The 15,590-nt window shown below is 44.1% G+C and overlaps 1 pseudogene; it reads left to right on the top strand.

Moving 5' to 3' along the window:
* Positions 1-11,502: 11,502 nt before the first annotated feature.
* Positions 11,503-15,584, top strand: LOC137141497 (vitelline membrane outer layer protein 1-like; annotated as a pseudogene).
* The last annotated feature ends 6 nt before the right edge of the window (positions 15,585-15,590 follow it).

Raw genomic sequence — 15,590 nt, 5'->3', positions numbered from 1 at the left:
AATAATACTCCTCTGTACCGCCCTGGGCCTGCAACCCACACCCCTTCTACAGACCCCCCCCCAATGCTATACTTGTGGGGCGGGTTGGACACTGGGCTGCTGGCTGCCCAAGCCACCCAGTTCTTTCTTCCACTGCACCTCACCCTAATGGTTACTCTGCTAGCACTTTTCCCATCTGAGTAAAGAAGAAATGGTCAGACTGCTTGATTCAATGAATCGCTGGGATATTTTGGCCCACTTGCCTGTCAGTTCTGCAGACCCAAACAAAAACCTCCTTTCATCACACCTCCAAGGATGGATGGGGGGCTGGCCATGCACAGCTCTTGTGCACAGGGGGGCTTCTGTCTCCATTGTTGATCTCCCTCTCCCTACCACCAAACATCATGTCACCGTTTCGTGGGTGGGTGACGTGCATATCACTGCATATAAAAGACACGCAATTCTTGCTGAAACTCTTTTTTTTGGGTGAAATCTTTTATGTTGCTCCAAATGCTGAATGGACCGTATTGGACATCGATGCCCTCTCTGATCTTTCTGCTACTTTAAACCTCGATAAAAGTACTCTTACATTCACAGATAAGCTCTGCGCACGTATACAATACCCTGGCACAACGAACGGTCACTCTCCTCTGTTGCTGCTAATAAACCTGCACCTTCCACTTGGAATGTTTTTAACTCTTTTCACAAGCTTTGTTGCAGGTCTCTCGCTATATGGGCTGAGGACAAGCTGTCCTGAAGTTTGGTACCTGAGCACCTCTGTCCTCCCATCCAAGTTACCGGTCAACTTCCTTGGCCTACCAAACATTATCTCCTCATGCCTGAGGCCGGGGATGTGGTAGATGATATTATACATTCCTTACAACAGCATATTAGTGCCCTGTTCTTCCCCCACCACCTCCTCCACCTGGCCTGTGAGGAAGTAGAATGGTTCTTGGCATCTTACTATTGACAACCATACGGTTAATCAGTATGCTGATAAACTTGTTCCCATTGTTGTTAATCCTTCCGTTGCCCTTTTGGGCTTTGACCCTTCTAATTGTATTTTCACTGTCTTAGATATTGCTAATGGCTTCTGGAGCCTCCCCGTTCATCCGGACTCAAACCCTTGGTTTGCATTTACCTTTGTCCCGACCCAGTTCACCTAGGCCCGACTTCCCCACCGTCATCATAACAGTCCCACCCCTTTCCATTGGGTTATGGCCAAAGCCTTGTTTGGGATTAACTGGTCCTCTGTTATTTCCACCTGTCTACAATATGTTGACGATCTGCTACTTGCTTCCAGCACCCCCTCTGAACACCTGGTAGCACTCCAGATGCTTATGCAATTCTTACCAACTGCAGGTTAAAAAGCCAGTCTTCGTAAGGCTGAACTATCTTTGCCTTCCATCCAATATCTAGGTTTTAACATCTCACAGGACTCCAAGGCCCTTGCCTCTGATTGACGGATTACTGTTGCTGCGGCCCCAAACCCCACCATGGTGCGGAAGCTGCGCAAGCTCATGTGTCTTTTAAAATTCTGTAGGCAATATATCCCATCATTTCTTCCTTAGCGTAACCTCTTCATGAACTCCTTAGTGGTGCCTTTGCCTACTCTGAGGCCATTCCTTGGATTCCGGACCATGATGATTGTTTGGCTGAGTTTAAAACAGCCCTTCTCTCCGCTCCGGGAGTTGGTTTCCTCTGCCCTTCTTTACCATTTGAACTCTGGACGCACATACAGGGGGGTCGTGTTTCTACTGTGCTCACACAGGCCCATGGCAATAGGCGTCGTCCTATAGCTGTTACTCTACACACTTGGATCCTATGGCCTCTGCACTTAATCTCTGCTACAAGTCGGTGAAGCTGCCTCCTGGACTGTAAAAGTTGTATCCCCGCTGGTTTCTGGGGCTCCTTTTACTATTTATGTCCCTCACGCTGTTCGTAACATTTTGGACGGTGGCCACTTTACTAAAGTCACCTCGGCACAATGGTCTAAATGGGAATGCACACTTCTTAGCCCCCACATCACCATCACGCATTCTAATCTCCTTAATCCTGTTACTTTAATGCCAACCTCTAGGGACCCTCATTCGTGTCCCCTATCAGAGGACACCTTTTCCCCTGAACACTCTGTTCTTCAGCAACCTTTACCCTCCTCTTACCTTACCCTTTCTGTTGATGGGTCTCGATATTATGCTATGGGACAGCCCTACACTGGCTGGCCATGTGTGACCTCTCGGGGTCATGTCTCCTTTCAGGCTCTTTATCCCCCTCCTGCTCCGCCCAGGTTTTTGAATTGGTAGCCCTCACTCATGCCTGTCTATTAGCTGAGGGCTATAGCGTTCTTGTCTATACTGACCATCGCTTTGGTATTGTGCATGACTACTTGGCTTCCTGGACAGCTCGGGGATATCTCACCTCATTCGGTACCCCGCTAAAAATGGGGAGTATATCAAAAATTTACTAGAAGCAATCCAAAAACCATCCAAACTGGCAGTAGTAAAAATCAATTTAAACACCAAAAAGAATCACCCCTTCTCCCGAGAAATGCAGATGCAAATAAGACCAATAAAGAGGCTGCAGTAAAACCCCAAAGGCCTGTACGATGGCAGCTACCCAAACCTGTCACCTAAAACAAATGATGTTATCTGAAATATAGGACCAATGCTCTGAAAAAGAAAAATGGACATGGATTGAGAATGCATGAAAAATTAACAGCACCAATCCCTGGGTTACTAAAGGCCAACAATTTGTGGCCCCCAGGACAATCGCGGCTCACCACGTGACCTTTGCCATCTGCCAACTCACCCAGGATCAAAAGCTATGCTACATTACATGAAGAGAAAATGGTGGTGGCCTCAGTCAGCTGACGTGCATGACTACTGCAGATGGTGCCTTATATGTGCTAGGTGTAATGAAGGGAAAAAGCTTAAGGTTGCAATGAGACACCAGCCTAGGCCTACTGGCCCAATGCAGAATATTCAAATTGATTTCATAGGACCACTTCCACCAACTAAAGGAAAAAAATACTGCCTGGTCATGATTGACCATTTCACCAGGTGGGTTGAAGCCTACCTTACTGCAAATATGATGCCCTCACCCTAGCTTGAATTATGGCTAATAAATTCTGCCCCCCGCTGGGGCCTGCCTTGATCAATTGACTCAGACCAAAGTACTCATTTCACAGGACAAGTAATGAAGGATGTTTGCTCTGCCCTAGGTATCAGGCAGAAATTCCACAGCCCATATCACCCCCAAAGCTCAGGGATAGTAGAACGTGCAAATCAGACCTTAAAACAGACATTTACTAAGGCTTTAGTAACTCAAGGGTCTAACTGGGTGGCGCAGCAGCCGGCCACGCTCCCCTCGATGAGAGCCACTCCCAGTTCAACAACTGGAGTCTCACCTTTTGAACTCCTTAATAGAATGATCATGTCCTTAGGAGAAGGCTCTGTAGTTCCAGTTCATCTCCACCTGGTGTCTGACACCGCATGAGAATATATCAAATGATTAAATGAGACCCTGCAATCCCTCAGGATGACGGTTAAAGACAGACAAGCCAATCAAGAGCCTCATGATCCTCCCTCCAGGACTGATGTACAAAAAGGCGACCAAATTATAGTAAAAACCTATAATCCCAGCCTGTTTCAGCCGAAATATTCAGGCCCACACATTGCACTAGCACACACACATATCTCTATCAAAGTGCAAGGGATTCCAACTTGGATCCATAGAACTAGAATTAAGTTGTCTAAGTAATCTGTTTAATGTGTGTCCTGTACACTAACTTTGTCTCTTCAGGTAAAAGATGTTTTCTTCCTAATGATCCTTCTCCTGGGCCTCTGTGCCACATACTCCTGGGACCCACCTGTAGTCCGAATCACGCAAGATACCTGTCTCAAAGTTGGTGAATACATTTAGCTCCTGAAGGGGAGGAGGTGGCGAGTGGGTAAGGAAACCACATCTGTGGCTTACTGCCCCACCTTCCGGGAAGGGACTCATCGTCATTTCTGGGCCCATACACCCCTCATATTACCACGATAACACAGCTTCATCCCTACTGCCCACCCCCAGAAGTGGAAAATGACTGCCTGCGTGCAAATATGCCAGATACAACTGTACTTGGAGCTTCAACCCATAGGATTGTCCGCCCATCCACGCTAGAGAGTATCCACCAGGCCCAGCTGAATGTGCTCGATTTTCAGAAAATAATACAAAGAAACAACACTTCAGAGCCCTTTCCCTTGAGAGGACCAATCTCACTTTTTCCGTAGCCTTGGATGGTACCACTGATGTCCAAAATATTTAGTTACTCCACCGACTTGGGAAATTTTACCTGTAATTGTAGCAACAGGTTTGAAAACATTACACAACTCATTTTGGGGAAAGAAGTAATTCTAGGAGCAGAATGGACAGACTTCCACCTTTGCTATGGCAGCCTGGAATGGAAAGACGGTATTGCCGTGAACATTGTTCAAACCTTGTCATATACCTGGGATGCTCGGATATAAGATGCTATAATTTACTACCTGTGGTTATAGCCTCTCTATCACCTGTCCTACACTCTACCCCATCTCTCCTGATGGTACTATCCGTTTCGGATCCAATAAGAGACATTTACATAATGTAATTATGGTTTCTGTTCAGGTTAATATGATTTGTCTAATTTTACTGTACCCTTACAAAATGTATGTTTTGATCACCTTAATTCTGTCAAATGGTTACAAAAACAATTAAAGCTATCAATCCACCAATATGCTGTCTGCGCCCATTCAATAAAAAGACAAAAGCGAGGCACCCTAAGTGACCCTGGGGGGCTCTTTGAAAGCACAAACTACATGATAAACTCGCTTAATGCCAAAGCAGATAGGTTATATGATGTCTGTGTCAAGAGCCAGACTACCAAGGCCCTAAAATACACCAATGCTGGCTTATGATATGCCCTCACTGCCATTGATGCAGACATGGATGGGTTCTATGCAATAATTAAAAAATCTTCCAATATTACCGTTAATATGACTAAATCCCAATCTAAAGGACGTGCTTGTGACATGTTTGTTCGTGATTTATTTAATGTATTAAAAGAAGATATGCTAGATATATGCCTTGGTTTCCCCCCTTCTCACAACCTCTCCTCCTCTGTTCTTGCACACTTGGCAAATGTATCTATCCAATTAATTGTTGCTTCTCCTCTTCCCCCTGAAGTCTCCCCCACCCCCTCTCTTATTTTTTTGTACTCTTCCTGCATGTTATTACATACTCCTCACTGTGCCCCTGCCCTCCATCACGTATACGTGTTCATGCCCCTCACAACGTATCTTCCTTATTGGTTGAGACCACTTCCCCCTCACTCTCTCCTCCCAACCATATCTGGAGTTGTTTTTCCAAAGATCCAGAGAACTGTTTTTGTTGATTAGTTTAAACCGGTGTAGTCTATCTTGATGAGTGAAATGTATTTAAGAAACTGCTGTAATAGTTGTACTGTGAAGCTACTTGTTGAGCTCTTCCCAACGCGTTGCTAAATAAATTGCTTGGTATTATCGGTGTGGCTGGATTCTCTGGAGAAGAATTCCTTTTGCTTAACACAGCACTGTCCATTCTGTGCCGTGAATGATGCATGTGTCCTGTGGAAAACATAGTATGTGATCATGTAATTAAAGAATGTATTATAATGAACATGCAGAAGGGTGCTGAATAAAGGTTGTACAGACAATCTTAATTTTGGCATCACCTAACTTTCAATGCTTGAGTTTGCAATCTTAATAGTGTACTTTTAACATTGTTTGTGTGTGTTTAATTTCCTAGGTCATTAAAAAAAGCCAACTGAAAAAATAAATTTTCATCTTGAGACATCATATTGACACCCCCCTGACTCATCAGATGGGTTAGAATCTTTAGGTCCACCACCCAGACCCCTGCAGCTTGAGCTAATGAGTAATTGATAGCAGTAGTAGGCTGTCATCCTTTCTGTGGACCAGCACTAGAGAGAGATGAGAGAACCACATTGCCAGAGAGTTTCACAGGTATTTGCCGACAGCAGATGAATGGTGAGGCTCAGGAATCATGGGTTCCATTCCAGGTTGTCTGGGAAATATTTTGTAGTGAGCATAGAACCTGCTGCCAGGTCCTCCTTATCTGAATTCTTGTTGCCCTATCCAACCTGTCCATGTCCTAGTTCTGTCTCTTCCTCATCCCTGGATCTTTGTCTCAGTCTCATTCTCCTCACCTAGCCAGTTCTGGTCTCCAATCCTCAGATATCTTATCCGTGTCTTTCCCCTACCAGCTCATCTGAGCTCAGTCTTTAAATCACCCGCTGGCTCCCAGGCTCCCAGTCCCAGACAATCTCTTTGTCCAGCCACTCCCATTCTCCCAAGCCCAGTTCCCAGGCTCAGTCTTCTCGCCCCTGTCTCCTTGCTCAGTTCATCCCTGTGTTCCTCCCACCACAGCTCTGAGTCACAGTTTCCCTTCTACCAGGCTCCAGAAGATACTGGGAGATACAACAGGAACACACCACAACCCCAAGAAAAATGAGAACGGGAGGACAGGATAGGATGATGGATTAAAATGTTTTGTTCGAACCAGCAGGTACAAGGTACAGCTAACCATGTCAGAAGGGTAATAAGTCAGGCATGACAGTTTTACAGTTATAAACTAGCACGGGTTCAATACCATATTTTGCCCTCAAGTAGCAGATCGGATCCAAGCTGTTTACCCCTTCAGAGCTATCAGTGTCCAGAATCTCCAAATTCTCTGAAGAACCAACACTCAGCTACTGAAAAATGTACAATAAGAAAAAAGTGTTAGACAGTTTTGTACTTTTTCATAATGTGCTTTTAAAGGCATTTCCATAGAGCGTTAATAGGTCACTTCAGACTGCAGCCTAAAAGAAGCAAAAAGCCAAAATAAATTCATACATAGAACATACCTGTGTATGAGTTACTGTGTACGGAATAATCAAGCAATGCCTGAGAGAGAAACAATCTGAGGATTGCTTGGAGTGCATCATAAATCATCTATGGCTATACTTTGCATAAAAGTGTTATATAAAAACAAACAAAAAATCTCTACGGAATCTCTAGACAAGGTAATAATACACATAATGTTTATTGTTGCTTTGCAGGCTCTGCTACAAAACATCGCCAAATACATAATCCCACAAGGTTTTTGTTCATCTTATTTATTATTTCTGACAGCCCGTTGGGTGTGGGAAAGTGTTTCTGACTGACAAACGCTTGTCCGTGCTAAAGCTTAACCACCAACAAAGAACTTTAGCTTCCTACACTAAAAAGATTGCAGACAGTTAGCAATATCCCCCTGAAACTCAAGATGGTTCTCTCTCACCCCCTATACCCTGTTTTCTAGGTCTGTGGCTTTTGTCTTTTTTAATTTTTTAATTGTAAAAAGAGTAGAACATCTTTTTTTTAAAGGGGTCCTCCACAAAGCACACATTGTTACTGTTGTTTTTCATGTTAAACTTGTAAACTTTATTTGCTATGATTAAACACCTCTTGCTTTTTCATGTTAGCAAAAGGGTGGTTCAGGAAGACTGCATTCTATAAACAGAGGGGTTGTTATCAGTTTCTTAAGATAAGGATGGGCTTGTGTTCATCTTTCTTTAAATGAGAAAAAAATAACCCCTTTCTTTCTATACGCTGCTTTCTGAGTGTAAAATTGTAAAGCCCTTCTGGATTAAGTCCGTTCAACTAATTCAAATAGTTTGTAAGTAACATTTACACTTTACAAAGCTAAAAAAACACTTCTTTTTTAGATGTGTGGCTTTCATCCTGGCTGGGGTGTTTTTTCTCCTTTAAAAAGGATGCTGGCATGGGCTTATAATAGGATGAAATTTTCATATGATACGATATCTTTACCATTTACATTCCTGTAAAAGGAAATTTCTTACTATATATCTCCTTTAGACTAATATCTTTAAAGACTGGAGCACTTGTTAAAACATTAAAAAGTTAGGTATTTCACTACAATTCCCCCTTAGCAGTTATGTTATTTAACACATAACCAAAAAAAGGAAAACATATACAAAGCGCCTTTGGTCACTGTTGTTTTTCATGTTAGCAAGAGAATTGAGTAAAGGGGTTGTGTTAATCTTACATTTTCAAACAGTTAAAAAGATGGTACTTGTCGGAAAATACAAAGCTGTTTGGGTAATTTCTGTAGGCAAACTTTAAAAGCTAGTATGTGTATTATGCTTTGTTCATTTTTACTGTAAATCAGCTTTTCTTGGAAAATGGTTTATTGTTAGGTGAGAGTGGGTGGAGAATGTGTTGGGTGTTGTAGTTATAGAGCAACTCCTGATTTTTCCAGTATGGTTTGCTCCCAAGACACATGCCCCAGCTCCAGAACAGCTATCGTTTCATATATTTCTCTCTCTCCTCTAGTATTCTTTAATTACAACATTCTTTTTCCTCTCATTAAATTTTTTAATTTATTTTTTTAAATTTTTCTTTAATTTCTTTTTCTATCTACTTTAAAAACTTTAATTACAACATTATTTTTCCTCTTCTATTTAATTTTTCTTTAATTTCAATTTTTAAGAAGTTTTCTTTAATTTCATTTTCTTTCTGCTTTAAAATCTTTTATTACAACACTGTACTCTTTCTTTCATACTCATCTATTCTTTCTCTCTCTTTCAGCTACACATGTCGAAACACAAGGACACAGCACAAATTTTTTTTCAAAATGGCCAACAGACTTTTTTCAATTTTTTAATTTTTTCTTCTATTTCTTTTTCCCTCTAAGTTATAAACAATTGAAAACAGAATCTAAGAAGGAGAATTGTTGAGGCACTTAAATAAGAGTCGGTGCCAACAGTCCTGTCTATGATAATAAATGGGCCCTTTCGGACAGGTTTTGTCAGCGGCAAGAAGGTTGGGGTTCAGATGTTGAAGAGGTTCCTCTTGAAATTGAAAAAAACAAGCAGATTGTGTCCCCACCCAGAAATCAGGAAAAAATGAAAAACCCTCCCCTGCATGCCATTAACAGGCAATACTCCTTCCCTTGCAAGCACTGAGTTTGCCTATAACACAAAGAAAAAATCATTACGGTGCAAGAAGACACAGGATAAACTTGGGAAAACACACCAACTATACCTATAAATGAAGAAATTAGCCACTCTATGGTATTTTTGGCAGAGGTCCCTTAACTCAGTTCCCCATCCTCCAGTGTGAATCTCGGATAAGCAACTGCCCCTTTCACACCTCACTTCCCCTCTCTCCACTAAGCCCCATTCATGATTGTTGTCAATAGGTAGTGTAGTCCCAAAGTCTAGGATAGCACTCAGCCAGCCTGCATCCCACCCCTAGAGGAAGTGCTGCCTGGGGTGGTCTTGAGGCTCCACCATCCAATCCGCCTGCAGTGATTTCAGCTTTTTTGGTGCTGAGTAGGAGGCTCCTCATCAGTGTTCACTCAACTCTGCTGCTGTCCACTGCAGGTTCAGCAAAGAGCTACCTCGCTACTCCGTCTTGTTGCAAATCAGCCTCTGTGTTATCTCTTCCCAACATTTTCGGCAAGGCGGGACCAGTAGCACATGGAAACCTGCAGCAGACTCCTTGCCACAAGGTCGGATCCCCTCCTCCCACCTGCACCTCGGTCCCACTCACACACCAATCTGCAGTTTGTGCATTGTTCTGGTGACTCCCCAGAGTGTCACTTGGAGGATTTCTGGGTAGAAAACTTACATAAATGAACTGTCGGTAGCTGTACTTTCCCTGTTCACCAATCAATGGTGGCAGAGACCTCCTTACCCTGTACAGCTTCTGTGTCTCTGGAGCTCTGGGTAAACAGCTTTGAAGCAGCTCTTGGCCACTCTTTCCCTTGTTCATCAACAGACGGTAGTAGCAAGCTCCCTGCCTTGTAGGCGCTTCAACCCACTGGGCTTTGTAAGCTGATTTTTAGTTGCTTGACTATAGTTACTCCATTTTTTGCAGCTTCTTTGTTTATAAGGCAAGGCCATTTCACTCTGTGCACTGATCATGGAAAGTTCTTAGGAATGCAGAAGGAGATAAGCTTTGGCTGAATTCAGCAAGCTCTGCAACCTTGATAGATAAGTTGTAGTTAGCTGCAAAACATCTGTAAAAGTATCTTATGAATAATAATATAGACCAATAGTTATAGAGAAAATAGGTTTGTGCCCTTGTAAGGGGGATATGTATGGTCTTGTCATGAATGTTTAAGTAGCAATAAGGTATAAAACTGTCTGTAATCCTTTGTTCGGGGTCTTTTTCCATTGTCCACTTGTGGGCTTGGGAATTGACCTTCTGCAGAATAAACTCTTTTGGAGACTGTCCAGCCTGAAATCCTGTGTGGGTCTCTTATCGGTGCAGGGTAATGAACCACACTTGGAATCTTTTTCCAACAGCTTACACATGCAACTGTTAACAATGACCCTAGCTCTTGCAGCCTTTCCCTGTTGGCCCTTCTCTCCCCAGAAGCTGACTTGTTTATTCTTTAAGAACATTTTTTGTAGAAACTGGATGTAACCTAACCAGGTGGGCTTGTCACACAGATTTAAATGGAAAGGGCTAAGAATTGAATAGGCACTTCAGAAGAAACAGGCTTTCTAACTGGCCTTGTTTTCACTTAGGAGACAGAGACTGCAGATGGCCTCTGCTTCCTCATAAAGGCAAGTGGCAAAATGTGAGTGCCTTAGCTTTAGCCTCTGGGTGTCCCATGTCCTAATTGAGTGGGGAACACCTCCCCCACCAACCTCTGGGGCAGGGTCTGGGTTAGGCAGGACAGCAACAGGCAAGTGTGTTTTCTCTGCCAGAATCACATGTTCAGGGCCCAAGCATAATTTTTTCAGGCCCAATACAAACTTGTAACATGGGCCCCCTCCCACACACATATCCCGTATCCCATATCCACACATCCCCACATATCCCATACATATAAACTCATGAGTCATGAAAATTCTTTATTTTTTAATGGTAATGGGGGTTGGAGCTTGGGCCGGGCCCACTGGGGCCTCTGGGCCCCGGTAAAGAGTATGTTGGGGCACTGCAAATGGTTCCAGCCTGGAATGGATAAAATTATCATTTGGCTGGAGCCCAGACTTAGAATGGGAGATGGGGTAGGGCAGAGTGACAGCAGATGAGACAATCACATCATGGTATGAGGGAGTTGCAGGGAGCAGAAATGAGACCCTGAGATAAAGTTATGAAAGGAAAAATCTCTCTCTTTCCTCCTGCCAGTGCCAGGACGCTCTGTCCAACACAGCCCCAAGGGCCTCTCCCCTGCTTCTTTACCTCTGAACCTTCAGCAGCTGCTCTAAAATCCAGCCTGCCCTCAGGACACAGTCCATCTTTTGCCCATTTGAGCAGCAGAAAGTCTCAGTGGGGAATGATGAGCCCTTTGTGTGTAGGGGGGTCAGGTCAGTGTCTAGGTGCAGGGACGTGGCAATGGTGATTGCTCCCAGATGGATACAGCAGGCCAAGCAAGAATTAAAATATCCCTGTGTCTGTCACTCACCAGCTTCTTTGTGGGTAGATCCAGAGCTGATTCTGCACCATGCAGTCCTTCATCCATGCAGTGCTCTGCCTGCTCCTCTCCTGCTGCTTCCAGGGTGCAGAGGCACAAAGATACTTTTCCACCCTCACTGTTCCCAATGGAGGCAAGTGGGGTGAATGGCAGAGGATGGAGTCTGGCCATGCCATTGGATTTTCATTGAAGGTAACATTTTTCCCATCCCCTTGCCGCTTAACCCTCTGAACACTCATCACTCAGTATCCCAGCAAGAACTTCTTTTGGCTCTAGACTGTTCCTAGGGGTTTTTTGGAGGCCAGCCATCAATATAGGGCCACTCAGTTTATTAAAGGTTGGGGAAGGCAATATCTGACCACAGATCTGGGGCTGAAAGGAGATGAGAACACAATGGTCTGCACAGCTGGCTTTATAGGGCTTTGCTTTTGGCAAAACCAGAGACATCTGTTGAAGCAGAAAGGGGGTGTATGGGCAGACTTAAGAGGTGATACTAAAATAATTAAATCTGTCTGGCTCGGATAAACCACTGTCTGTAAGTATCTGAAAGGTGTTCTATCAAAGGTGATAGAGGTCGCATTTGGAGGTAAAAGTAGGAGAAAGAGAATAAAATTAGGAAGGAAGTTTGATTGAAACTTATTCTGAAAGTTTCATTTGAAAGTTTTGCTGGCGTTGCTATGCCTGCTAAAGGTGTGATTTATTTTCATTTTTTGAAAATATTTCTCTGCTGGCAAAAGTCCTAGTAGGTTTGCCAAAAGTGCTGTTGTCGGGATAGTGTATTTTGCTCACCAAACTGGAATGAGCTATACTAGCAAAAGTACTTTTTGGCCACTATGGTTGTGGCAACACAAGGAGGACATGATGAGTAAGGCTAGAATAGCAAAACTATTTTAGTGTAGAGTAGGTCTCGGGTTTCCCAGCCAAAGAGGAACTGTTAATATGTACAGTAAGGGAATGCATGTGAGCCCCATCGGCACTTCATTTAAAGCCAGCCTGGATATCTCCCCCCTCTAGTGGCTTTGAATCTGTGTTGCTGCAAGAGTGAAAAGCCAGTGTGGGGGTTGTGAGTAGGGGCAGCCTCCTCATTCTTCCCGGCTTGGATCCAGGGCTCTGCTTTCCAGGGTGGATGGAAAAGGGGTGGGAAATATAAAGGGGAACATATGGGACAGGTTGTTTAGCTGTCTGTCAGCTTCCCAGGGCCATGGCTGTTATAAGTGTCAGGAGCCTCCTGGCTCTAATTATTACTGGACATTTTTCTTTCTCTTAAGAAATGCAGTTAATTTAATAATAGAAAGTTGGGAAGATTTATTGGCTTGGGGGGTGGAGTTTCTAACCCTTCTCCTCCCAATCAGTACCTGTGTCTCCATTACTTGTACTTCTCTCCCAGGTGGACCAATTCCAAGGTCCTGGGGTAGAACGTGATGACACAGCTTTGAATGGCATTCGCCTGTACTGCACTGACGGCTCCAGCATCGAGTCCACTGTGGGGCTGTGAGTATCTCTTTTGTTTCTTTCCCTGCAACCATCTTACTCTGCAACCACAGAGAGAATAACCATGAACAATGCCATTTGCACAGTGTCTCTTCTCTAACTATTTCCTCTTTTTGGACATAATCTATAAAGGAAAATTAAAATAGGACAATGGCTGTTCTCTTTCTGCTTCTTTATGATAGACACAGATGGCCATTTCATGTTAAAATTCAGATCTTGTGTGCCCTGGGAGTTACTGTGGAGGACTGGAGAGAACCAGTAAAATGATACCAGACCCAGAGCACAGTTTGAAAGCTTCAGCAATTGGTGTAGGGAAAGGGATTTTTAGCTATGTCCTTCATGTTCTTTGAGTACCTTGAATTATCTTGGCCCTGCTGGAGTGAATGCAGATTTTGTTATTGACATTATCAGATGTTGGCTGCATGTGTGTTCCCTCTGTGTGCTGCACCTGCTGTGGGCAGGTAGCCAGGACAGCAGACCTTGATTGAGCTGCCCAAGAAGACCACTGACTCAGTTGAGTGGCAAATGTGCTCAGCCAAGTTTACTGCTGATAAAGTACAGTACTAGCACCCCATAGACTCTACAGGAACACTAATACATGTATGCCTGAGACAATGGACTGGCTCAGTAAATGGCAGGACTTTCCGCTTCCCTCTAGGCCAGAGATACCTCCTCTGTAACCCCTCTTTTAAACACCGATACAAACAAGTTACTTATTATCCTTCTGACATTTCTAGTTACCAATTCTATCCCTTGGACCTGCTGGTTCAAACAAAACATTTTGATCTACCATCCTATCCTGCCCTCTTGACTTTGTTTTACTTGGTTCGATGTGTTCCTGTTGCACATCCCAGTATTGTGTTTATGCCAGGCTTTTATGTTGGGGCTTACCAGTGTCTTCTGGAATCTGAATAAATGAACACACTGTGCCTTGTACTTCTTGGAAGTGCCTGTGTTTTTTTGCCACATTCATGTACCACACAATGAACTTGTAAGCAAGCGTCTGCTTTGTAACAGTGCCTGACTTTTGCTCATAGCCTGACTCTTGCTAATTTTGCTTTATATCAGCAGAGCCTGACTTTTGCTCACTTTAGTTCAGGCCTCAGGCCTTGTACCAGACTCCATATTTCAGGCTCTCTCTTTCTACTACAGACGTGAATGGAGACAGTCTTTCACCCGGGAGGTTCGCTCTACAGTCTAATGAGCACTTGGGAGAAGGATGTCTGGGTACAAGATTCAGCACCAAGTGTCACCGATCCAGCCGGGTGACCCATTTCAGCCACCCTCTGGACTGCTGTGAGGGGAAGCCAAGATTGTGTGTGCTTGGATCTCCCTGTGCTTTAAACCTTCCTGGGTCTCAGCAGGCTGTAGCACTGGTTCCTCCTGTAGTTCCTCTGGCACATTTCCTGGACACTGACTCAGGCTGCTACTCCTTCTACCCTAGGTTTCGAGGACTGGGGCTGACCCCCAAGATACACCAATTGTTTAAATATACCCTCTCCCAGATCTCCACCCCTTTGAATTTGCTCCAGAGGCAGACCATAGTTGTGAAGCATAGAACATGCACTCAACCACTTTGACCAGAGCCTAACAAAATTGTTCTTTTATTTAAGCATACGAAGCCCAAAAGAGTACAGATCATACAAAACAATAAACATCCTGACTACAATGTCTCTCACTTCCTAGTTCACCCTTCCTTTGGGATGCATCTGTGTTCAGGAAGGCTGGCAGGCAGGGTTCCCCTTGTCTCATGCAGGGTGTTGCATGCTGGATGACTTCTTCCCCATGGAGTTCCCTTCCCCAGCTCCTCTGATCTTATTCTCTCCTGCCTTATGCTTCCTCTTCCTGTCTGGCTCTTTCCCCATCCCTAAAGTCCATCTGGTCACCTTGCTGTTTTCTTTCTTCTGTATTTGGTAAATTTCCACTGCTCCAAAAAAAAACCCCTCCCCTCAGACAGAGAAGGAAGTATCTTTTGCCTTGGAATGCAGTTACTCTTCTGCATAACTCTTGCACGGTCAAATCCCTTTCATTAACATTATGTGCCTCCCCTTGGTCTTCAGTCTGGAAAATACCTGGTGCATGTCCTGTCAGCAATGGTGGATCTGCATACAGAGAAGCATTTATGACAAAGCAGTTTTTTTGAATAACATTTCATAGTAACTCCATAATATCAACCAGAAGTGGTAAGTTCTACAAAGACATTCCCACAGTCTCACCCAAGGGCGTCTCCTCAGACCTCCAGGAAGTTTTCCAGCAAAACCAGGACAGACCAGGCTTGACACTTCTGATGTTTCTAAGGCTAAATACAATCAAGAAAAAAGACTACTCAAGAAAAAGAAAACAGTATACCTCAGGCCCTGCCAAACCATTTTCCAGGTCACTGCTGTGTGTCCTATGAAGGCTGGGCTCGGTGCACAGTAGCTAGGATGACTGGTGCCTCCTGATGGGCAGTAGATGCTGAATAAGTCTCAGGCAGTTATTTTCTCCTCCTGCAGGTGGGGCCAATGGACTTGAACCAAAAGTGCATCCAGCAGAAACTGATGTCCTTCAGTCTGAAGGTGGAACCGCCCCAGGGAGATGACGATGACACGGCAGCCACCAACATCCAGTTCACATGCTCAGATGGG

The sequence above is a fragment of the Emydura macquarii genome, unplaced genomic scaffold, assembly GCF_026122565.2.
Source record: "Emydura macquarii macquarii isolate MOO-44397 ecotype Brisbane River unplaced genomic scaffold, CSIRO-AGI_Emac_v2 contig_3076, whole genome shotgun sequence".
NCBI classification, from domain to species: Eukaryota; Metazoa; Chordata; order Testudines; family Chelidae; genus Emydura; species Emydura macquarii.
This window is presented reverse-complemented; position numbering and strand designations above follow the sequence as displayed.